General features: G+C 47.7%; 1 long non-coding RNA gene across 1 annotated transcript; it reads left to right on the top strand.

The window, feature by feature from the left end:
- The first annotated feature begins 10662 nt into the window (after nt 1–10662).
- On the top strand, nt 10663–24897 carry LOC122465675. The gene is made up of 2 exons (XR_006290671.1): nt 10663–10939; nt 23625–24897. It is a non-coding gene; the product is annotated as an uncharacterized LOC122465675 (long non-coding RNA).
- Nucleotides 24898–26193: the final 1296 nt, after the last annotated feature.

Genomic DNA, 26193 nt, shown 5'->3' with positions numbered 1-26193 from the left:
CTTTCAGCTCTGGAGATCCCTGGGGTGGGCCAAGACAACGGCCAACGCAACAGCGCCTAACCCCATGGTAGAGCTTTGGGCTGGGACATTCTCAGGGCTAGCTACTCACCACCCGCTGAGATCCCATGGGAGCCGTGCACCTAACTCCCTTCGATGCGTTCAAAGTCCCAGCTGTTGTGCACTGCTGATTCAGCGGGAATGGGGTCGCTAGCTCCTCAATACCATTTTACACAACATACCGCGTTTTCCTTGACCGACTCCCACACGAGCATCGGTTCGCCCTGAACCTACTCAGATCACAGCCCCCAGCTGAGAATCAACCCGCCAGCTATTGACCAGCTCTGAATCCGGCAGGTGGGAATACTCTGGCATGAGCTCACTTTCCCGTCCGTACTGCTCAGCCTCGTGAACCCCACCAAAAATAATAACAGGCCTGATGGATGTTGCCTTTGCCTGGGTGAAAGCCTGGCGGTTCCAATGAAAACCTGTTTAGTAGGAACCCTGCAGCAATAAAACCCATATTACACAGCCATGTGGCCTAAAGCTGGCCCGACATGCTGTGCCTGTTAGAGCCTCACTCCACTCTGCTAACTAGGCAGAGAGCTACTAAAACATAACCCCGAGTTTGTTATGCTAAATCCACCGTAAATCTGTCATAGCTGTCCAGCCACTAAAGTGCGACTGTGGAAAATATGTTGACCTGTGATTGGATAGCAGCAGAAGGGCACTTTGCTATTGTTTCACCGTCATAAAATTCCTTGAAGGGCTATTCGTTATAAGGATCAGAGCTCTGTAGCACAGATCCTCAGCTGGTGTGAATTGGCACGGAGCCATTGAAATCAGTGGGGCTGTGGTGATGAGCATCAGCTGAAGATCTTGCTCCTACATCTACAATGGTGATTGTTTTTCTCTGCCCTGCTGCCAGCAGCCTGGGTCTACTCAATGCCCAGAAAAATCCAGATGGGGACATTTTAAATAAATCCTTGCGCTGAGGACAGGGATGCTGAGGCCGGGCGTTGAAGATTAGTTTGTATTTTAAAGCTGTTGTTAAGTATTTTAGCTAATTGGAAAAATGTGATCAGAACTGAGCCTCTGTATAGTCTGGATGTGGGGGGTTGTTGTTTCTTGTTCCCTCTGCCCAGGGCTGGTTTGAGCTCTCAGTCATTTGAGCAAATCATTTCACTGGGGCAGAATATGTAACTATCTTCTCCCCCTTCCCAGCTGGGCAGATGGGTGTGACTCCTAATGAGCCCAGACTGGCAGAGCTGAGATATGTTGATGGAGCTACAAGGGAAGAATTTACATCCAGCTTGCACAGCCCCACGCACCTAAGGCCGGAAGGACCATGTGGGAGCCCTCCCCAGCTCCCCATGGCAGGGCATGACGGTTTCTCAAGGTTTTCTGACGCCGACGGTTTCTCAAGGTAAACCCTCGAAGGAAATTTATCCCACACTCAGTAATAAGCAAACCTCCCCTGGGCCTGGGTCTCGGTCCGGATTAGCAGCACGCCTGGCCCCGCTAGGAGGCCAAAGTTCACATTGACACAGGGCTGTGCCTCAGCTCTGGTGCGGAGGCGGCTGGCCCAGGGCTGTTTGAACTCTGTCACTGTCCCTCACGCCCCGCTGGGGAGGGTTGGCAGCGGCCGGCGGCCCCTGTCCTCAGGCGCAGCGTGGCAGGGGGAGCGTTTAGAACCACAGAAGATTCGGGTTGGAAGAGACCTCAGGAGGCTTTTCTAAAGCATTTTGAGCTCCATGGGGCATTTCCCTCCCTCCCCCTCCTCTGTGCAGCCCCTGGCAAGTTGATAGGCAGCGCTCCGAGAAGTAAAATAACCTGCCTCTGCTTAGGGAAGCAGGATCGGAGATTTCATGAAGGGCCTGCCACTGTTCCCATTGAAGCCGATGTCAAAACTCTGTGGAACCTGCCCCACCCTCCTCATGCCAGTCCAGCTTCCCTTTGCCTAGGGGAATCCTTGGCACAGCTGGTGCTACGTCACATGCTCCCTGTCCTCCCAGGGAAGGGCATGTGTCCGGGGTAGGAGTGGGTGTGGGCAGAGCAGGCTGTGTTTCAGTGTGTCACGGAGTCCCCGGGCGATACTCGGGAACTGCTCCCCACGAAGCCAGGCAGGACTCTGGGGAAGTCTCCTCTCTGTGAGCAGCCTGTCTTCAGGACACACAGCTCACACAACTTCCACCTTCCTGGGTCTGACCTCGGAGCATTCAGCATCCTCTGCCCCTCCGTGCGCTTCCCACAGCGAGTCCGCCCAGGCGGGGCTCCTGGGGAAGCCAGAGGGTCCTGCCCCCCAACTTCAGACGGGACTCTCAGCCAGCCAGTAAAACAGAGGTATATTAGATGACAGGAACATGGTCTAAAACAGAGCTTGTAGGTGCAGAGTACAGGACCCCTCAGCTGGGTCCATTCTGGGGGGCAGTGAGCCAGACAACCACGTCTGCACTTCACTCCACGTCCCCAGCCAGTCCCACACTGACTCCCCCTCCAGCCCCTGCCCCTCTGGGCTTTGTCCCTTTCCCGGGCCAGGAGGTCACCGGATTCCTTTGTTCTCCAACCCTTTAGCTCTCACCTTGCAGGGGGGAAGGGCCCAGGCCATCAGTTGCCAGGAGACAGAGTGTCGCCATTTATGTACCCTGGCCCTTTGCTCTGCAACAATTACACTCCCTTATCCCACCACCTAGTGACTTAAGAAATGCATAGCGGAAACTGAGGCACCCCTACAGTATTCAGAGGAAACATTAAGAACAGACCCGCTTCGTCACACAGTGATCCCGAGCCAGCTGACCAACCCGGATGGGGCTTTCCAGCCAGGGTAAATTACAGCCACACTACAGCGGCTCTACTTTGCACTAGGGGCTAATTTGATCCCTGGCTGCTCCCAGAAGAAGGGCGGGGGTGTGGAAAGGTGGTGGGAAATATCCTCCAGGGGGTGGGGGAGGTTCAGTTTAAATTTTGGCCAAGAGGCCTGGTGGGCTCTGATTTTATCTAAGCAAGCTCGCTGCCTCAGGTTCACCCTGCATCCCACCATTCAGTGACACAAAGGGGGAGAGGAAAGACTGACTGCATTTCACCCTGCCATCCCTGGCAGCTCCTATCCAGCAGGAGAGAGAGAGAGCTCATTGCCACGAGGTGGGACCACTGTGTTGTGTCTCAGGGAAATGTTCCGTTTCCATGGGCAAATCCACATTCCCTGATCCCAGCGAGGTCCTGGAATCTAAAGACTATGAGAGAGGCTCTGTTCACAGAATTTCTAGACACACACACACACACACACACACGAGAGAGAGAGCGAGCAGGGACCACCACAGCAAGAGTCAAGAAAGCTTGTCCTTTCCATATTTCCAGCTCTGTTTTTGCAGACCCAGGTCCTGACATCAAGGGCAAAACTCCTGTTGGCTTCAAGACTGAGCCTTCAAGAGGTTTGGAGAAGGTTTGGTGGGGCATCCAAACTTTGGGATGATTGTTTGAACTGAGCCTCTGGCATGACACTAGGAGGTTGGGTGAGTGTGCCATTATGCTTCCAACCTTATACAACTAGACAGCAGGGAAGTTCCGTGTCCCTAAGTTAGGTCCATTTCCAGACCCAATACTTTCATCAGCACCTGTATTCCTGAGCTATTCTTACAGCGTGGAGAGGACTGCATGGAATTGGAATAGGCAGGTAATGGACCACAGAAAAACAGTTCCGTTCCCAACCCACCTTTAGGTGGCGACTGGAAAGTGGTTCATTTCCAGTAGCTGTTGGAGATGGTTGTAATGAGTTTGATGGGTCTCAGCGACATCCCTAGTGGACAGATAGCCACAGTAAATATCCCCACCAGCCCAACTGTCGTGTTCTTCTCTTCAGGTTTGCCGTATTGTGTGAGACCCAGATCCTCAAATCAGATCCTAACCAGTGGGAATCAGGTGCCTAAATAACTTTGAGAATCTGGAGCAGAGCGCCTCCCAATAGCACGTTAAGCAACATGACTGGTGTTTGTCTGGTTCATCACTATACTCGATGAGCAATCTCGTTGCCTGTCTCAAGGCTCTGGAGACGGACCCACTCTTACACTCATAGAGATGGCCAGTCCAGGTCAAGAGAGGGACACATTGATGAGGCAGCGTTGGGAAAGTTTCCCTACCACTGACTGAGCTGTACCTGCTCTGTGGGTAGATAGTGACCTTTTGCCTCCTGGGCTATCAGTCTTTTCATGAGTGTTGCAATTTATTTTTATTTCTTGTTAGCATGGGGAACTCTGGGGGGAAAAATGTTGGCAATGTTAAAAACTAACCTGGGCCAGAAAGCAGAGATTAAAGAAGTGCTTTGAAATCTGACTTCCCTTCATGTGATTCCCGGAAAGAAACCCAGATTCCTCACACAAACTGAAAAATGAGTTTTGTTTTCTAATGTGTCTCCCTGTGAGTCAGCCGTCGTCCATGCCGAGAGATTGGGACGGTGCAAGAATTAGAGGGGCATCAGCAGCTCTTGGAACAGGGCCGGGCCTGGAATTGCTCCTCTGCCGTAATTCCGAGTTTAAAATGAATAAAAAGTGTGAAAGAGGCCGGGACCTTGCTCCCTGTGCTACCGGAATCAGCACTGCCGTCTGCATACCCTGCTCTGTGACATGGTGCTATAAAAACAGCACAGGGCTAATGCATTGGTCGTGGTGGGGGTGGAGACGCACTGTACTAGAGCCAGATCCTTAAGTCATAAGGATAAGTCATAATGGCATAAGTCAGCATTGTCCCATTGACTTCAGTGGAGCGATACTGATTTACACCAGCTGGGGATCTGGCCCATTGGCTCCAATAGAGCTATGTCGATTGATGTCAGCTGAGGATGTGTCTTGGGTTTCACTGAATCCGGGAGGAAGTGTGGGGAGAGGTGAAGATGGGGAAGGGAAGGGTCATATGGGGTCGATCTATCCCTTGTGTCACAGACTCATCCATGCAACCCTACCTGCTGACGCTGAGCATCACCCACAGCCCCATTCAGCAATGAGAGCAGCAACAGAGGGATGAAGAGGATGGGCCGGGAGAAGAGAAGAGAAGAGGGAGTGGGAGGAGCTCCATCACCAGCTCATGAATATTTAACAGTACAGCATAGCCAATGGGAAAGCACCCACCACTCCCTCCATCTCTCCCGTTACCCTCTTGTGTATCCCACCGTAGGCTAGGGAAGAGATGCCTAGTGCCAAGAGATAAAGACCCGCTTTGGGTCTTAATAAATGGCAAGACCGATGCTGAGAGCTGTGTGTAAATGGGATCGCCTGCCGTGCTGACCCCCTGCGTCCAGACAGAGAAAAGATCCAAGGGAGACCGGCTCTTGGCTGGATTGTCACAACACATCTGAATGCCAGAATACAGACCCAGCTCACGCACTCTGCCACACAGGGTTATCTAGCCATTCGAATATCATTAATCCTGGATGCTACACCTAGTCCTGCCACTGACCTGGGGCAAGTCCCTTCCCTTCTCTGTGACTCAGTCCCGCATTGGTACAATGGGGAGGTTTGCCTGATGCTGATAATGTAAAGAGCTTTGAGAGATCCTTAGAATCCTGGTTGCTGAAGGTGCTTGTCTGCTGCAGCTTTCACTGGTATGACCAGGGGCTGTGAAGACTCATAGATTTCAAGGCCAGAAGGGATCACGACAATCATCTAGTCTCCCCTCCTGCATAACACAGGTCATAGCATGTCACCTAGTAATCCTGCATCCAGCCCTTATCTCACAGCTGAGCCAGAGCACGTTTTTAGGAAGCCCTCCTCTCATGACTTAAAGACTTCAAAGGATGGAGAATCCTCACAAAATCAAGCCATGGCTTGATCAAGACCGTGTCTGGTATTGGACGTGGCGGAAGTGACCTCTATTGCACTGACAAAACAGGCACATACATCCATATATGTGGTGGTGGTGAAAAAGGAGAGTTGGGGAAAGAAAACAACTGTTTATAACTTGGGAAACTCTGGGAAAACCGGACTCAAGCTCTCTAATTGAAAGCATTCATGGGAGTTGTGAACCCATCAAGCCGTAAATGACTAAAACATGTCGCTGCATTAGGGTTATGAAAAAGATATTAGTGTAGGTTTTTTCCCTCCTCTTTTAAAGGGATTTGATGTGGATGCCAAAATATCAGAGTTTGAGCTTTTTCTCTCTCTCTTTTTTGCAAATGATGAGACTATGCCAAAAATGCTTATGAATGTTATTTTCTCTAAAAATACCCTGACTTGTGGGGGGAACTGTCTCCTATTATTAGACATGTAACTCTTTGTTTTGCTTTCATGGGGGTGGGGTCGCGGAAAGTGATTTCCTCAAAGATCTGGTTGGAGTTTGCTGGAAGGAGGCGTGAGAGCTGGTGGGAGTGGAGAAGGAACATTTGGATGTGGAGTCCTAGTTTGGAGGGAGACTTTTTATGATCTCATTTTTGCTTCACATCAGCAAATCCCTCTCCACCCCAAAGTTGCAGCATGTTCCCAGAGCTACTGATTTTTAAAGACCCTGGATTATGATGAGTTCTGGCTGCTCTGAAACCCTGCATGAGCTGCAGTCTGCCTGCAAATTAAGGCCATTTTTGGAAATGTACAAAAGGAACCGGGTGCTAAATGGAGCAATCTCTTTTTAATCTGCTCCAGCCCCTCCGAGTAGGGGTGTATGGTATGTTTATAGCTCACTGCCTTGATCGGAGAGATGGATAGAAGTGGTTGTTCAGGAACCCCCACCAACTTGAGCCACTGTATTTTATTTACAGTACAGTACCTCTCAGTAAATTGCTTCCCCGCTGGAAGCGACTGGATATTGAGCATTGACAAAATGTACAGGTGCTTATATATAAATGCTGGAAGTCTAAGTGCTAAGATGGGTAAGCTACAGTGCTCTTCATTAAATGAGATAATAGCATCATGGAAACTTGGTGGAATGAAGGTAATCCATGGGACGTGGTAATAACCGAGTACAATTACAGCGTAGCACTGGGAATTTACTATTGACCACCTGACCAGGATGGTGACCGAGATTGTGAAATGCTCAGGGAGATTAGAGAGGCTACAAAGGCAGAAAACCCGATAACAACGGGGGATTTCAACTATCCTCATTATTGACTGGGTACATGTCACCTCAGGACAGGACAGAGAGAAAGATTTTAGACACTATAAATAACTGCTTCTTGCAGCAGCTTGTCCTGGAACCCACACGGGGAGAGACGTTCTTGATTAGGATCTGGTCCAAGAGGTGAATATAGCTGAACTGTTCAGTACTAGAAACTATAAGGTAACTAAATGTAACATCCTTGTAGTGGGAAAAATGCCAAAGGAACCCACCATGGTAGCATTTAATTCCAAAAAGGGTAACCATTCAAAAATGAGGCAGCTAGTTAACCTGAAATTAAAAGGAGCCGTCACAATGGTGAAATGTTTGAAAATTGCATGGAGACTATTTAAAAACACCCTCACAGAGGCTCAGATGAATGTCTACCCCAAATAAAAACAAACAAACAAAACCTCAAGAAGAGGACTGTTAAACAGCAGAGTGAAAGAAGAAGTTAGAGGCAAAGAAGCAGCTTTTAAAAATTGGTTAAATAAAATCAAATAAAGGTTTAATAAATGATCTATAGGTGTCACAAGCATGTTACAGACATGAGTAGCGTATGCTGTTATAAATGGTTATAAGCACATCAGTAGAAGGTCTTATAGTGGTCATAAGCACCCTGTTAGACTCCATAACCATTGCTATTGGCTAACCCTTGACTGACTCTGTATAAGCTATTTATAAATGAAAGCTTAGTAGCAAGTGTAGCCAGTGAAGCACTAGCAGGCTGGATTACATCCCAGGTTGAGGTTTTGCTGTTTCGATTCTATGAAACTGTTTGTCTCTTGTTCTAACCGAAGGCTCCTTAAGGCCAAGGAATCAAGCTGAGAAGAAGAGAACAGGTTTGACGAAGATGTGCTGATCCCTCGTCTTGCTAGACCCAGCAGGAGCTGCTCGTTTATTTATCTATTTAGGAATAATTTTTAAAAGATGCCTAAACCAAGGCTCTGGTCACCCTAACGCTTCATTAATAAAAGTTAACTCCCAGCCACGTTAAAGTCATCATTTCAACAAGAACTCGGCCTAGAGCAGGGACATCAAAGTCATTGTGTGGACAGGGCTAAAGTCCAGTTTTAACAGTGCCCCATGGGCCATGGAATAGATGTGAGGCTGTATACTCTCCTCAATCCACTGCTGAACTGCCCATGGGATGAATACATGGAGATCAGGGCCAGAATCTGGTCTATATGGAGTAACAATATGTAAAGTTCTTATTATTTATTATTCGTTAAATATGATATTGTTACAGTCAGCTTGGCTCAGTGGGAAAATCTACTCTCCTTTAGGGCCCCCAATATGTCTCCTTTTGTTTCTCTTCTTCCCCATCCTCCTTTCTCCCTCCTTCTTCCCTGTTCTTTTGTCCCATTTATATTTCCTTCCATCCCTACAGCAGCTCCCAACTCCTTGGTTGATTGGCTTCACTCCTAATCCGCAATGGAATAGCTCACACTAAAGTACCATCACAGGGCTTTAGAGTTAACACCCCAGTGAGCTGAACAGCAGATGGAGGGGCTCGCCACTCTTGGAGTCATTGTTTCAGGCTCTCTGCAGACTAAGGAAGATATCAGTGCATCGATTACGCTCAGGTCATGTTTTCAAGCTTTTCTCTGCAATCATGAGGGCTAGAAAATGGCACTCTTTTTCCAAACTAAAGGCTGAAATGAAGCAGAATTGGAATATGCCACATGGGCCAAATAAATAACATTAAGTAGATTGGATCCAGCCAGCAAGCCAGTTGGCAATTGGATGGCTGCAGCTGCTCTTGTGGAGGGTGTTGTGTGTGGCTGGAGAGATCAAAGGGTCACTGTTTACCCAACGGTACAGGATTCAAAACGCTCAATATCGCCAGCTCCAAACTTTAAAAAATCACCAGTCAGGCCTCCAAAACTCATGGAGCTGGCTTAAAAATCATGAGGGTTTTGTGTGTTTGTTTTTTAAATAATAAATTCTGGGGTATCTTTTTATTTCCTTTCTGGTTTCTGAGCCTTCAGGGTGCACTTGGGTCACATATTAAAGCTTTTCTCCACAAACAGGCAGGCTAGAAACCTCCTTTTGTTGTTAAACAGAAGCCAAGAGTTTCACATCATCACGTGACTCCAGGAGCTGGGACCCTGAGTAAAACATCAAATATCAGGGGGCTCGGGATACGAGTTGGCCACGCAGAATGGCGCGATCAGAGAGCTGCCTGCTGCAACTAGGAGCAGGCTGTTAGTGCATGTAAAAATATAAAAGAATGTAAATTTTTTAACCCAAGTCGTCTTTGCGTTAATGTGAAGAACAGAGAAGTGTGACCTACTGGTTAGATCCTCTAGGCCAAGTGGACAGAACTCCTGAGTTCTACTGCTAACTAGCTCTGCCTCTCTCTTAGGGATGCCCTTATTTGCAAATGTGACTATCCGTGCCCAAATGTTGTAATAACAGGTCTTTTCCTCACTTCTAATTTATGTGGGGGCCCTGACTACAGCTTCATGCTGTATAAACTTCTTGGGAAAACATCCAGGTCATGCCCATGATTGTGCTTTCGAAGGAATTTACAGAATTATGTCCGGCAGTTTCCAGCAGGCAAACATCAAAGCTCCTGGTTTTCAGTTTTTAATGAACCTTAATTGATCATGACAGCTAGTTCATTCAATATTTTGAGCCGACAAGACAGATTTGAGGAAATACCCAATTACAGGAGATTATGCGTATCAGAGGATAGTGGATGCTGCTGTATATTTTCATTGAACCTAAAAAGAAAATCATTCCAATGGAATTAAAGTTGAGGCCCTAAAAGCAAGTGAAGTCTGAGTTGGAGGCTCCTCCAAACTAACACCAGAGTGGGCAGCTCATACTTACAGCTGTCCACAGTTAGGAGACACCTTGCCCACCCAACAGGCTTGGTTGTCCACTGCCGTGTATCCTGTGGAATCATCTAGCCCTATGCCAAGGGAACAAAAGTTGCTACCATTTGTCAGCATTTCACACCCATGGGACACAAGTGGGCATGCCTGTACAAGGTGCAAGGCTGTGGAGAATCAGCGCATTTCCCAAGGCAACATCCACAACTGTCTCACGGTGCCGTTAAGCCAAGAATAACCCCTGCCCAGGGGACCTCTGCTCCTGGGCCACAGCCAGCTCCTCCCGTTCTATGTCAGCTCTGCAGGAGCCCTGGCCACAGGGGACATTCCAGGGTGGGACTTGGGAAGGAGTAAATTGGGGGATGGGATGGGGGTGGCCAGAATGAATGAATGGATGAACCAAGTGGCCTTTTCTAGTTCTAATGCCTATAATTCCCTTATGAGGCTATTGTGCTGTATGGAGGGAAGCTTATGGGAAACAGATACTCCACATGATCCTACCAGACCCTGCCTAGCTCATGGTTGTCCTGAAGGAAGTGTCTACACACAGATAGGGCTATACACAGACAAGTCAGAGGGTGGGTCTACCTCTTTAAGGGCCAGGGGTCCTGGAGCTGGCCAGCCCTGTTCAGAACAGGTGTTTGGGTCTCTTAGAGGGGATGATCAGATCCAGCTGGGAATGACTCAGGTGATCGCAATAAAGGGCTGATGGAGCTCGGTTTTGGCTGGCCCTGGAGCAGAGGGGAAAGGCCCCTGCAGGCAGATCTGCTCAGAGGCGTAATAGCCTTTGTTAGGTTTTGTGTTTAAGAATGGAATTGTTCCCTGCAGGCAGGGCCTGGACAGATTTTTGGGCCCGGTGTTAGTCCTTCCTGTGCTGGGGAAAGAGGCTGGTGTCCTAGAGAGGCTCACAGAGAAGCCAGGCTGTAAGGACACCCTCAAGAGCACACACAGATTCGTTCTGCCCCTGCCCAGGCTGTGCCTTACTTCATAGAGTATGAAGGGAGTCAGATCTTCACAGCTATCAGGTAGGCTTCTTTCCCCAAACCCTGAATTCCCTTTAAAAACCAGAGATGTGCTAAAAAATAATCTTAGGCAAGAGCTGGACTGTGATTTTCTTCTGCATGCCGAGGGCTTTTATGGGTTTCTTTTCCACTGGAGAAGAATTTGAACATCCTCCTGACATGCTACAGAAAGAGGAAGAAGATGCAAGAATTGCTGACAGTGCTGGTGATGTCAAGTGTTCAAAAATTGTTCCTCTCCATAAATCATGAGATTTTAAACAACAATCATTTTTCATTCATGGGGGGAGGGATAGCCCAGTAGTTTGAGCATTGGCCTGCTAAACCCAGGGTTGTGAGTTCAATCCCTGAGGGGGCCATTTAGGGATCTGGGGCAAAAATTCGGGATTGGTCCTGCTTTGAGCAGGGGGTTGGACTAGATGACCTCCTGAGGTCCCTTCCAACCCTGATATTCTATGATTCACTTTCTGGCATTGGGGCCTTTGGGTTCACGTTTGCAAGCTTTCCTCTGAACCTTGGCGGCTAGCAGCTTCTTGTTTTTAAAAAAAAAATGGAAGCTGAGATTTTTCTCATGATCACCTGGCTCCAGGAACCACGGGCTGCTGCAAAACTCTGAGTATCACGAGCTGGCAACGCTGTGTCGCCAAGGCCGAGTGTTCAAAAACTGTGAACCAGGCACACCGGAAAAACCAGGAGACAGGCTTAAAAATCAGAACTTTCTTAAACTATGGTACATTTTAGTTTCTTTTTATTTCCCTCCAGGATTTTCCGTCTGTAGGTTTCCTGTTTTTAAGCTTTTTTCCCTCTAATTCTTATTCATTTGGCTTGTGGTAGCGCACAGGCATTGCCTCACTTGCGTCCTGTATTCTGTGTGCGCTGCTACAGTGGCAGCCTTTCCTGTCGCTGAAGGAAGTGGTTTCAGAGCAGCAGCCATGTCAGCCTGTATCTTCAAAAAGAACAGGAGGACTCGTTAGTCTCTAAGGTGCCACAAGTCCTCCTTTCCTTTTTGAAGGAAGAGGAACACTTTGCCAGTTATTGCAGTTGCTTAGGTCACTCTTCTCGTGGTATTTTTGCCTGTAATACCGTTTTCCCCCTTGCCCTGGAGGCTTTTCCTAGTGCCTCACTTTGTTGTAAAGCTTGGTGGTTTTATCGATCCTCTCATTGTCACAAGCTTTCAGCAGTTCCCCAGTGACTTGCTCTCCACCTGCGTCTTGCTGTGACCATCCGCTGGGCTCCCTAGAATTGTGAGTTACTGTGTTACCCTGCTCAACCCCAGCAAGTGAGAGTTTTGCTTCTGCTAACCTGCGTGACGACTCCCTCACGCACCAGCTTGCCTACCAAACCCTTCAGGGCTCTGCCAGTCTCAACTTTGCCTTGTTGGTAACAGTGAACCCCAACTCCCAAGGTCCCCAGAGACGTCTCCCTGCATTGCCCAGCCCCCTTACTGAACATTCGCCCAAGTTATTAAATTCGCGACTCCTTTAAAGAGACAATATGCTGCAGTCTGTTCGCTTAACTGGTGTTCACACTCCCTTCCCGTGAATCAGTGCACTGAAATGGTTTATAGTGGAATCCTAGAACTATGGGATTAGAAAGGACCACAAGGTTCATCTTGTCTAACCCCATGTCAAGATGCAGGATTAGTTAAAGTAAAAGAAGTTTATTTAACAGAATCACAGAGGATTAAGTGATACCAAGTATAAGGAATTAAGATAGAAAGGGTGACAAGGAAACAAAAGTAAAAATACGCTGCTAAGATGAAAACCTGATTTAACAAATTAGACTCCCTTGCTCAAAGATGTGTTTCTCACCAAGTCTCTTTTCCAGCATGGCTGACCAGAGTTTCTAACCAGGAGCCTTCACAGATCTCAAAGTGCTTAGTTCCTTTGGCTTTTAAGGTGACGGATGCCTAAATGGCTTTTTCTCTGTCCTTCTAGCATACTAACCCTGATTCAAGAGGCAGGAAGACTTCCTGGGGGTGCAGTCTCCATCCCCAGTAAGATTGTTAAGGAGTCATCTTCCCCCACTTGCTTTCCTGATGTCTTTGTTTACTTTTCATATAAATGTACTTTATTTATGCTGGGATACACCTTGCTTAATTTACATCCGACACATTCAAGCAGGCAGGACCACATTCCTTTGTCTGGAATAGGCATGGCTCAGACACTGCTTGGCAAATACATTTCAGGAAAATATTTGCAGTGCATATCTATAAAGTCCTTTGTGGGTTTACCATTCATATATCTTGCAAGAATATTAATGATCAGTGAGTTTTAGTTTTCCAGTGATCTACTGTGTGGCACCCTTTGGGTATATATTATGACAACAGTGTGCCGACTGGCTCTGGGATGGTCTTAAGATCACACTTTCCCAGGTTTACATTTTTTTATTGAGTCCATCACTTCTTTGTTTGTAGTGTGAGATGTTACCATATCTAGTCCTGGGTGTTCAGTTTCTTCGTCAAAGTCAGTAGTTTCTTGTGGCATTGGTCTGTCAACACCACTTGGCCATGTGAAGATCTTTCCCTGTTTGTCCTCAACAGAACCTTCCCACTGGTTTAAACTTGTCAGTTTCATTTTGATTTTGACCATTTGTGAATTTTTTTAAAATTAAAATTAAAGGATATTTTGAAATGAAAAGTCGTTTCAAACTGAAAAATAGAAACGTTTCATTTTGAAAATGTCTACATGAAACATTTTGACTTTTTCAGATGTTTTTTCTGTGGTGGGAGGGGAGGTTTCTAAACAAACAACTCAGTGTCTCCAAATCTGCATTTTTGTCCAAAAAAAATTTTCATCCAAAAAACGTTGCCCAGCTGTAGTGGCAAGGGAATGGAAAGGGGTAACAAACAGTGTTCCAAGTCTAAAAGTTTAAACCCCAGAATGGAAAGAGAAGCGGGTCCCTTTACAGGTTCAGCTTTATGTTATGTAAAGTTCTGTACTACATACTAAGGATCATAAGTGACCTCTCTAAATTAGATACTTTACATGCCATAAGGGACCATTATGATCATCACCTCTGACCTCCTGTATAACTAAGCTTGGATTAGATTTTTATAAGTGTCAAAATCAATTTCAACACACACATGCAAACCAACAACAAATATTTCAATTGATAATCAAAATTTATAGGTAGGCAAAATAAGACAAATGCTGCTTGAGAACTTAGAGTTTGGTGTAAGGATATTTACTTTGGATTGTTTGGCATGTGCTGTTGAAAATTTGTTTCACAGTTATAAAGCTTTAACTTTATGAATCTCAATGTCGACTGTCACTCAGTAACCACTGTCTGACCCCTGCACACCATAATTTCTTGCAAATAAAAATTTAAATAAAAATTGAAAAAAAACCTGTAAAATAAACATCAATATTATCCATCAAAATTAAGGCTAAGTTTTAGTCACGGGTATTTTTAGTAAAAGTCATGGGTGCTTGGGTGGGAGCAGCCCAGGGCCCCTGCTGGTGCTGGGGTGGGGGTTGGTGGGGCTGGCAGGCTCTCTACCCGGCTTCTCGGAAGCAGAGACATGTCCCTCCCTAAGCTCCTAGTGCCACACGCTGCCAGCTCTACGGCTCCCATTGGCTGGGAACTGTGGCCAATGGGAGCTGCGGGGGCGGTGCCTGTGGGTGGAGGCAGCACGTGGAGCTAGGAGCTCAGGGAGGGACATGATGCTGCTTCTGGGGAGTCCCCCCCCAAGGTAAGCGCTGCCCAGAGCCCTCATCCCCTCCTGTGCCCCAACCCCCAGCCCTGAGCCCCCTCCCACACCCAAACTCCTTCTGCTGCACCTGGGGGAAGGCGGTGGCCGAAGACTGCCCCAGCAGCAGCAGGTGCGACTGGCCCAGAGGCTGTGTGAGCTGCTCAAGCAGCCCCAGAGCCAGCCGCGCTGGCTGCAGCATAAGTCACGAAGGTCACGGAAAGTCACAGACTCCGTGACTTCATATATCATCATCATGTTCCTAGTACGCCTCTGGCGATTAGGGCAGTGACGAAGCTCCTCTACTCCTGTCTGTTTCTGGCAAGCCTGTCAATGGTTCCCCAGCTGTGCCCCAGGTTTTTCAGCTCGGCTTCCACAGCTCTTCGCCATGTTGTTTTCAGGCGGCCATCTTATTGCTACTCTAGTGATGGAATCAAATCCTTAAAAAATGGGAAAGCTCCTGGCAAAGACAACTTGAATGCAGAATTGTTCAAGGTAAATTTACCTAAATTAGCAGCACCTATCCTGGCCCCTCTATGTACATCAGTCTGGGAAAGGGAAAAAGTGCCAGACGAGTGGACCAATGAGGTTATAGTGAAGATACCAAAAAAAGGAACTCTCAGTGATTGTAATAACAGGTGGGGTATCACACTTTTATCTGTGCCAAGCAAAATATTGGGTAAGATCATAGCCCAGTGTATATCAGAGGCAGTTGGGGTTGGTCCTGCTTGGAGCAGAGGATTGGACTAGGTGACCTCCTGAGGTCTCTTCTAACCCTGATATTCTATGATTCTCTGAGCGCTCTCAGGAAAGAGCAAGCTGGGTTTTGGAAAGGGCGTGGATGCACAGACCAGATCTGCACCCTACGAAACAGAATGGAACAGTGCTTAGCATGGCAACGGCAACTCTACATAAATTTCATAGACTTTGAGAAGGCTTTTGACAGCCGTCACAGGACCAGCCTCTGGCGCGTTCTGCGGGCGTATGGAATTCCTTTCGTAGAATCAACGTCGTCAAAAGCTTCTATTTCAACTTTACATGCTGTGTTGATCACAGTGAGCTCAGTTTTGAAGTCAAAACAGGAGCACGTCAGGGGTGTGTCATTGCCATCGACTGGGTAATGTGACTTCATGTGTATATATAAATATAAATCCAATTCTGCCAAACCCTATGTAGCCCAGGCCAGACAATGTCACCCAATGATTCCTTTGGAGGAGAGAATATCCCTGCTATGTGACACTATTGAGCCAATCACTGTGTGGGAGCTGAGGCATATCTTTTAGACAGACGTTCATTCCACGTTTAAAGACTCTGAGCGATGAGCGACCCCCCACTTCCCTGGGTTGCACTTTTCCAAGGATCGGTCACCTTCACTATTCGAATGTTGTCTCCTTTCCCATTTGAATTAGATCCATAGTGAAAGGGTGAGTTGATGAAGAGAATAATTGACTGTGAGAAAGCTGGAAGGCTCCTGGGGTGGGATTTGGTGTGTTGTTTTGGGTTTTTTTGCAGGAGGGAATTAGCGAGCCTGGGTTGTGCAGAAGAGACAGGTTTTGAGCTGTAATGTGAACGATAGCTGTGCCTAGTGAGCTAAAGACAAGCTGCTCCTAGCCTAACCCCTCGTTTGCTTTGTGTGTAGACATGGCATGCCATCAATTTAATGTCTCCTCTGGCTTCCGTGTAGGAGACATGGGCTCTCCTAGGAAGGAGCTAAGCTTGAGAGTCTCATAGGACTTTTCCATCACTAACTATTGTGACTGGGTTTGAAAAGAGAGGAATTTTCTACAAAAGGGGACTGGCCATAGGGCGTGAGAGTGAATGATAAGCTGTGAAAGAAATGCCAAGGGACACATTTTAAGCATTTTGAGCCTGGATTCCTTGTTGCCCTGCACCTTGTGTTGCCATTCACTCCTGTGCAAATCAACGGTAAAGCGCTCCCAGACCAGAAGCGTAGGATTTTGTATTCACTTTGCACAAGTGCGTATGACTACACAAAGCGCAGGCTGACGGAGAGCCAGGCCTTCTGTCAACAGCGTTATGAAGCTAATCTCAAGGGCAAAACACTTACGCTGGGACATCAGATCTGCACCTCACTCACTGGCTCCTGACTGGGTTGGATCCTTGGCTGTGGCAAGGCGTTCAGATTGCAGCATAGGATAACAGACGCTGGGCTACAGCGTTGCTCACCTCTGTGCGTCCCTTATTCCTGATTGGCTGTGCTGCAAGGCTGCTCCCCTTGAGTGGGTTAGAGAAGCCCGAAGGCTGCTCTAAGTCATGGCAGCTGCCAGTAGCCTCCGGTGGTCCCAGCCATACCCCCTTTGCTCTAGACCTGCCCACGCTGGCCGGTATACCAGGTTAAGAGCTGTTTTCTGCTGGCAGCATGGTACAAAGTGGCTGAACTGTAGCCCAGGTTCAGAGCCAGAATCTTCTTGATTTATAACAGAGCTGGGTTGAATCAACCCCCTTCCTCTTAACACCCCCACCATGTTAGCCTGGCGGATATGGACCATTCACACATTGCATCGGGATCCAGTACCTTGCCCCTCGGGTCAGAGGTTTAGGTAGCTGCCTGTGCATTCAGCTGGTTAGCCATGGAACCATGTGTGTGCACACCTGGCATGGGGGTACGTAATCGCGGCAGTTGTGTGCTCAAATTAAGCATGCATTTTCTGTGCATGCCTGATTGTGAAAATCAAACCACCCGCAGAAGTGTTATAAGAAATAATTCGTTATTACACTGCTCTCAGATACAGTGTGAGGAGGTGTGTCTCCATCAATGGAAGCGGCACTGGTTATGCCAGGAAGCAGATGTAAATCAGCAGAGCTCCAGTGAAGTTGGTGAAACTATCCCAGGTCAGGATCTGACCCTAGGTCTGACTTTGGCCCACACTGTGCGTTGAGGTTAAGATCCCCAGGTGGACAGTGCTCTGCAGAAGCAAACCTTCAGAGAGGGAGGGAGGGAGAAAAACGAGAGGGAAGAAGGGACAGAAGGAAGGAGAGCAAGAGAACAAGAGAAGGAGGGAGTGTGCGAAAAGAGAAGAGTGAGAGGGGAGGATGGAGAAAGAACAAGAGAAGGGAAAGGGAGGGAGGAGGGTGAGGGGAGAAGGAGGGAATGAAGCAGAGTGAAGAAGGGAGAGCAGAAGGACGTGGGAGGTGAAAGACGGAGAGAGAGAAGGCAGGCTGAGGGAAGCGCTCAGCGAGGCTCCACCCCTGTCATTATAAAGCTATTTGAGTAAAGAGGAAGATCCACTTTTTTCCTAGCCATCCTCTTAGGCTCTATTTACTGAGACAATATCACCCCCTCTCCATGGCCTGGCCTCTGGTCTGTAATTTGTCCGTGGCCCCCCCTTGCCTCCCCACCATCCACGTGTGCTCTGTTTTGACAAATAACAAAGCCAAGATCCCAGTGACCCCTCTCCAACCCCCCACGCACTCTCACACACACACAGAGGCTAATTCCTAACCAAACAATCCAGGGGCCGCTGGCTGGGCTTGTGTCCTTTGGCTGCCCTGCTCTAACCCCCAGAAGCAGTGGAATTAAACCCTTCTCTTTAAATATTTGGGACTGAGCCGCTCCAGCACCGATTGCAATCTGGAAAAATCCTGCCAAGTGCAGGAGCTGTCTAAGGCCTGGCCCGGCCCCCGCATCTCCCCTGGCTACAACCTTCATCTTCCCTGGGCCCAGGCGAGCTGAGTCCAGGCTCTCTTTCAGTCTTAGAAATATATTATTTATAACCAGCAGATTACCAAAGGAGAGCGTGTTTGTTCTCCCCGCCTGCCGCCTCCATTGCTGTGGTCCTGTCTGCATGAGGATGCTCTGAACGCCAAAGGCGACAGAGGTTTGTATCAAGGGCAAGTGGAAGGGTGGACGATGCAGGGTTCAACCCCAGAGCCGATCTTGAGCCAAACTCTCAAGTCCTAGGAACATCAGATGGATCTTTGTCAGACAAAGATCCATCTAGTATCCTCTCACCATCAGTGTCTTCAGAGGAAGGCGCAAGAAAGCCCACGCTCCTGGGATAATCTGTCTCCAGGAATAATTTCTTCCTGACCCTCCTGAGTTAAGGTTGGTTTGTGCCCTGAAGCTGGAGGGTTGACATCCAAACACCCTGGAGCACTGGGGAGGTTCAGATCCAGATCTGAATTTTGCACCCTTTTTTCTATAAAAGGGCACTCCCCATCCCCCCAACACATCCATTCTGTGTATACGAGCTGTTTTGCAGCTCACCTCCAACTCTCTCTCTCGGCTTTGCCTTTATCCTTCACTAAAATAATGAAGCCCCAAGACTGGACAGCACACACAAACATAAACCTTAACTCCTGAGAGAACTGATCAGAGGTTTCTCCTGGAGGAGCTACCCCTCTTTCTCTCTGGCTCTGCCCAGGCTCAGAGTCTGATGTTCCTGAGTGGAGATAATGAGACCCATGTGTCCTGGCTACCAGGCTGAGTCCGCGGAATAACTCTGTACCTCCATGCAGGGTCCTACACTTGACACAGTACTGCACTAAAACCCTGCATCCAGACATCTGAACTTTTTGGGGAAGTTTGGACCTGGATGTAAATCTGAACTTAAAGCCTGTCCCAAATGGGCCAAACCAAAACCATGGAACCAGATGCCTCCAAACTCTGGAGCTGTTTAGATCCACAGCAGAATGGAGTGACTGCTTCCTGTCTTTATAATGGGCCCAGTCACACATCCATCTCTCTTCAAAGTAGCCTTTCCAGTTGGCCCAGCAGGCTGGTGATTGGGTTAACATAGGGCTCCTTATCTCGCCCTTGAACCTGTGCCCTAAACATACAACACAAGTAGGAACAACAGGAATAGCCAGACTGGATCAGACCCGAGGCCCATCCAGCCCAGTGTCCTGCCTTTGACAGTGGCCAGCGCCAGATGCTGCTGGGGAAGGTGCAAGAAACCTGACAGTAGCAGATGTGGGATAATCTGCCCCCCATTGAGGACTCCCCCTGGTCTGTAACAGCTAGAGATTGGCTTGAGTTCTAAAGCAGGAGGTTTAATATCCCTTCCTTGCTGTTTTTAAGGTTCAAAAATGTCTAGCTACCCTCGTTTTTCCTCTTTCAGGGACGTCTGTGGTTATTGCTATTTATTTATCAGACAATGTGCTTGATTCTGCAGCCAGTGCAGCCGCTCAGGGAATGAAACCTCTCATCCCCCTGAACTTGAGGGGGAATGTAAGCAGCAGAATAGAGTTACCCCAGCTGGAAGTTGGCGAGGGCCCTGGGGTTACCAGCCTGCCAGTATATGACATTGTGTAATGCTTTAGTGCCATTGTGGTGCATGGCCCAGCCCCAAGGAGCTCACAGCTTAAATTAAGCAGGAAAACTGGAAGCAAGACGGTGCCAGGGCTGTGATGCTGGGGGAGAAGGGAGATAACAGAAGACCAGGGCTAAGGAAGCCGTGGTGCTCTGGGGATGATCATTAGCACGAAGAATTCTGATCCAGCTCCAGATTCTCGGCTCCACGCAGCTTCCACTGGGTGCAGCTGGGAGGGGGTGGGATGCAAAGGAGCTGCTTGTGCCTCGTGGTTCTAACCATTGCTCTGGCGCAGAGTAGAGCAGCCCCCATGCTGCTCGACACCATGGGGAGGTTGGGAGCTGCTCTAATCTACTGGGTTACGGTCCCCAAGGGACCACCTTCTGGCTGGGAATTGCTAGTGTGCACTGTACCCTGGCCACACCCCCATTCCTTCCCCAGTATGCCCTCTGTGTTGGTTCTGCACCTGCTAGGGACTCCCACGCTGAGTGGATTTCCAGCTGGAGAGAGCTGGGCCAGCTGCTTTCCAACCCAGGGTATATTTAGTATCTGGTGCATGAGAGACAGGAAAGCATCATCTTAGGGAGAGAATTCTGAGAAGGGATTTGGAGGGGGTGAGGCAAGCGGCCTCGTGCCAAGGAAGAAGGATAGGCTGAAATGAAAGATGCAGAGTTGTGAATGGGAGAGAAGGAAGCAGAGGGAAGGGGAGAGTAGGCCAGGGGACAGCTGAGACGTAGGCTGCGGCAGAGCTGTGCATAGCCCTGGAGGTGAGGCCGAGGCGTTAGCACTTGATGTGGATAGAGACAGATCCCAAGGAGGTGGGGGCTGGTCCCTCATGGAACTTATGGACCACACATCCCAGAGACAGATCAGAACCCGGGGCACCAATAACCTGAACTCCTGACCACCGCACTGCGTGTTTGTCCCAAGGACCGGGATAGGTTGTGGCTGTTCTTTTCAAAGCATGGCTCATCATGTTCATCCTGGGCCCAAGTTTCGAACATTTACCTGTATCGTTTTCTGAGCCTGTGGAAGGATCTGGGTGGGTGTCCGAACTGCACAAGTTCAGTTCTCACTGAATCACTGGAGATAGCGCATCACCACCTCAGGCTGAGTCATGTGTGGGGTGCTGTTTACTGTAGGTTGAAAAGATACATAAAGTGACACAAACAATGTGCCAGACCACAAAGAATGCCACAGAGTCCATTGGTCACTGTATCCATTTGCAAAAGTTTAAACTCACCAGAACCCAGACCTTTGTTTGGAGAAGGGCAAGTAGAGGGACACACTAAGATATTTTTTCCCTGTTCAGAGACAAATGAGATTGAGAGAGTGGCTCAAACTGCAAAACTTCAATATGGTGCTGGTATCGATAGTGTCTCAATGTGTTGGACGGATCCGTGGCATCAGTACCTAGTGGGAGGATTGGTGGCATTGCGGTCTAGTGGGAAAATCAGTGGTGTTGGGATCTGGTGGAAAGATCGGGGGTTTGAGAACCAGTGGTGGTGAGATCTGGTGTTGAGATCAGTCATGCTGGAATCAATGATCTTGATGTGGTCTCAAGACTGGGCGTGTTGAGAGCTAGGCTTTCATGTGGCACATGACACAGATAAGAGGCAGCTGAGATCCAAATTCATATTTCGATACCCACCTACCCCTGTCCCAAAAACATGGGTCTCTTTGTATCAGGGTTTTGGATTGTTAATAAGAACTGCGTTAATGCTTTGAACTTTTCTACAGCTGAACCCAAATCTTAAGCATTCTGAAGAATTTTTGTGTTTGGGGCTTTCTTGTTCTTAATTTCCATGCTGCCCGGAGGAAGCCCATGAGTGTGTGTGATTGTGAACATGATTTCTGCAACACAATCAGACACACACTCACTCTAATTTATGAGTATTAGGAAGACTGGCAGATGTACAAGAAAATGTTTGTGTCCCGCAAAACTTACCCGAATCTTAGCTCAAATCATTCTCCTTCTGGTAACTTGTACCATGAAAAGAGATGATTTATTATTCATCACTTGCTCTTCACTGTTTATTATTCTTTAGCTTTGAATGTTTCTGTCTTAAAGTCAAGGAGCAGAAACCTTGACATGTGTCTTCGGGGACCAGCGGGTGTTACAAATAGAGAACAGCAACTGGAGAATATTGTTAGTGAACATTTCATGGACAAACGAGTGTATGGACATTATTCATTCAAAATATTTGGTGAATAGTTACAGAAAACCATACATTAGAAAACATGAGTATAAGGTGGATAGAAATCTGGCTAGATCATCGGGCTAGTGATCAATGGCTCCATGTTTAGTTGGCAGCCAGTATCAAGTGGAGTACCCCAAGGGTTGGTCCTGGGGCCGGTTTTGTTCAATATCTTCATTAGTGATCTGGAGGATGGTGTGGATTGCACCCTCAGCAAGTGTGCAGATGACACTAAACTGGGAGGAATGGTAGTTATGCTGGAGGGTAGGCATAGGATACAGAGGGACCTAGACAAATTGGAGGACTGGGCCAAAAGAAATCTGATGAGGTTCAACAAGGACAAGTGCAGAGTCCTGCACTAAGAATGGAAGAATCCCATGCACCGCTACAGACTAGGGACCGAATGGCTCAGCAGCAGTTCTGCAGAAAAGGACCTAGGGGTTACAGTGGATGAGCAGCTGGATATGAGTCAACAGTGTGCCCTTGTTGCCAAGAAGGCTAGCAGCATTTTGGGCTGTATAAGTAGGGGCATTGCCAGCAGACCAAGGAACGTGATCTTTCCCCTCTATTTGGCACTGGTGAGGCCTCATCTGGAGTACTGTGTCCAGTTTGGGGCCCCACACTACAAGAAGGACGTGGAAAAATTGTAAAGAGTCCAGCGGAGGGCAACAAAAATGATTAGGGGGCTGGAGCACATGACTTATGAGGAGAGGCTGAGGGAACTGGGCATGTTTAGTCTGCAGAAGAGAAGAATGAGGAGGGATTTGATAGCTGCTTTCAACTACCTGAAAGGGGGTTCCAAAGAGGATGGATCTAGACTGTTCTCAGTGGTGGCAGATGACAGAACAAGGAGCAATGGTCTCAAGTTGCAGTGGGGGAGGTTTAGGTTGGATATTAGGAAAAACTTTTTCACTAGGAGGGTGGTGAAGCACTGGAATGGGTTACCTAGGGAGGTGGTGGAATCTCCTTCCTTAGTGGTTTGAAGATCAGGTTTGACAAAGCCCTGGCTGGGATGATTTAGTTGGGGATTGGTCCTGCTTTGAGCAGGGGGTTGGACTAGATGACCTCCTGAGGTCCTAACCCTGATATCCTATGATTCTCTAAGGACTGGTTTTTAATGATGTGTGAGCAGGAAAAAGGCTAAATTCTCAACAAAGGATTTGACTAACTTCTTTCTTATTGCATGCTCCCAGTGGCTTATTATTGTAGAGACCAGATCATACCTAGTGTTGTAATAATTGGGGCCTACAGATCAACCCTGAATGTGAGCTCAACTGTGAAGAGTAGGTGAAAGTTCATAACCTGTTACAATACCTTAATAACGTAACTGTGAATGTTGCGACAAGGGATAGGAAAAAGGAGGCAGAAAGACTGATGCAGCCCAAGGACTGTGTTAGGCTTGTGACTGGTAAACGAGGGGAGGATAGAACCAGAAATCAATTGGCCAAAATTGGTTTGTCAGAAGTTAGGTCTAATTGGTGAATGAAATAATGAGGAGCTGAGGTATTCCACCCATCACTGTCTTACAGGTTCCTTAAAAAGAGGGACTTTTAAGATTAAAATGATGAAGAAGACAGACTCCTGGGGGATTCCTTGGAGAAAGGCCAATAAGCCTTTGCTACGCCTGTTGACTCTGCCCTTTGTTAGTGATCCACAGTCATTGGGACGTGCAGACAAGTACACCGACAAGGATGCCTGACCATCACTGCTGGACCAGCGAGGTCCCCAGTCTGATATGTGTGAGATCCTGCTCTGTCTTCCCTACCCTTGCGTGTTCCTTTCATCCCCCACTATCTTCCTCCTGTCCTCTCTCTTTCTTAGCTTCTCACCCGATCTTGAGACCAACTGCACGGCATGCTACCAGGACAATGGGGTGAGATGGCTCACCCACCTCTTCCCAGTCTGAGAAGGACTGGTGAAGGAGAGGGATCTGACTAAAGCAGTCAGATGGTGTCCCAGACCAAGGAAGCAAGCTGGGATCTAGAGCAACAGCTATTGTGGCCGGCCTGCTAGCCCAAAGCATCTGTCCATGACTGACCAGCAGCCTGGGTATCCTGAGAACATCACCAAAAGCCATATTTCCCCACTTTACTGTCCTATCTTTTCTCCTCTTTGGATCAGTCTATTTTGTCAAAAGCAGGAAAAGCAACCACCACTGAGAGCTATCCACTCAAAATTCAACCCCAGCACTAACTCTTCCTGCCGCATGAAGAAAGGTTGCTTGACAGAACAAGAGATTCTAACTGATATCCCTCCTTTGAGAATGGGACTTGGATACGTTCTGATTGTTTTGCATAACCACCCGATTTCAGTGTCAGAACGCTTCATGTTCACGGATGGTCTCGATAATACTTAGTCCTGCCATGAGTGCAGGAGACTTGCCTAGATGACCTCTCAAGGTCTCTTCCAGTCCTATGATTCTATGTTTTGGTTTTGATTTTTTTTTCTCTTCTTTACCCTAAACTTTGGCATGAATTTTCTAGTGTCTTTGCCATGAGACTAAGCAGGCCAAGATCTCACGTCTAACTGTTTGGTATTGTACAGTGACAAGCTAATGTTAACATTTTTGCCACCCTGAGCCCGCTAATTCTATTGACATTAAAACAGGTCAACCCAGAGACCAATATGTCCATCACCTTCCAGTAATACGCTGGACTGCAATGACCTCTGAGTGTCCTGGCTTCCCTCCTAACTTGGAAATCCTATTTGCAGGCTCTTTGTTTAGAAGATAAGGAAATTAATCATTCTGCAAATGCTTAAGTGGTTTACAATAGCAATGAAAAATAGATCGTGTTTGAAATAGATGGCCTTCCAGTGTATTTTTTTAAAAACCCATGTGTATGTGTTTTGCAATTAACATCCCATGGAGGACAACAAGCTGACAGCAACAGCAAAAAAGAATCCCGGGTGAGCCAGGGTCAGTTTAGCTTCAGTGCACAGATCACTGCAGATTACCTGGGGTACTGTGCTGTTCAGGAATTCTTACAGCAATCGTGGTGAGCATGTGCATGTGGTAATTCCCATCCCCAGGACATGACGGCTAATTCTTTGTCCATTGGCTCATTTGTTTAGACCATGTGTGACTCAGTTGCACATGTTCTTTCCTCAAGGCCAGTTGGCTGTAAATTCACAGTCCCTCCCTAAAGGTGAATTCTCAGAGCACAGGGAAGATCAGGACAGATTTCGGAGAGAAGGAATCCAGGTCTCATGTCAACATAATGCAGCGTCAGTCACTCTGCAGCCCTGCCTGTTCTATAGGGCACAGTAAAGCAGTGATACCAACCCTTAAGATTTTATCAACAGTCTTGTGATATTTGGTATTTTTGTTAAAGCCCCATATCCTGGAGTCAGGTGATTACAGGAGACTCTGAGCTTCCATTTGTAAGAAAGCTTTCTAGCCTTCATGGTGGTGGAGAAAAGCTTGACAACATCAGTGCAAAAAGCTCAGCAAGCATAGAGGACAAGGACTGCTCAGTGGTTAGGACATTGACCTCGGAGTTCTGGGTTCAATCTTTTCCTCTGCACAAGCTCCAGCTGTGGCCTTGGGTACGTCCCTTAGTCTCTGAGTTCCTCCTTGGTAGAAATGGTATAATAGGCTTCACCTGAGTGTGGTGCAGGTGAAGACTGTGAAGTTTGTAGACACTACAGTAAGAGGGGGCCATGTAAGTGCCTAATATAAAAAAAACAGTTTGCAAACAAATAAGAACCCAAATTTTATATTTGAAAACATTTGATTTTTAAGCCAAGCTCACGAGGTTTGTAGAGCCTGATAGTGATTTTAAACACCTGAGGCTGGCAGTACTGGGGGTGGTGGATCCACTTATCCCTAGCCTGTCCCTGTCCCACCCGCAAGCCCTGCTGTGAAGAATTGGGAGATTGGGGGCCGAGGTGACCAAGAATTGCTTGGCAGAATTCAAATTGCTAGGTTCCAAAACGAAAATGGACAATTTCTTGGTCACAAATGGTATAAGGGATATGTGGCTTAACTGTAGGGCTTCCTCCTCTCCTGCTGTGACAAGGCCATCCGTTCTCTGACAGGAAGAAATTCAGTTGTCTTAGAGTCAGGGCCCTGTTGAATTAAATTGGAGGTGTATGCAT

The sequence above is a fragment of the Chelonia mydas genome, chromosome 4, assembly GCF_015237465.2.
Source record: "Chelonia mydas isolate rCheMyd1 chromosome 4, rCheMyd1.pri.v2, whole genome shotgun sequence".
Taxonomy (NCBI): Eukaryota; Metazoa; Chordata; order Testudines; family Cheloniidae; genus Chelonia; species Chelonia mydas.
Note: the sequence above shows the minus strand (reverse complement) of the source record. Positions and strands in the feature narration are given on the sequence as shown.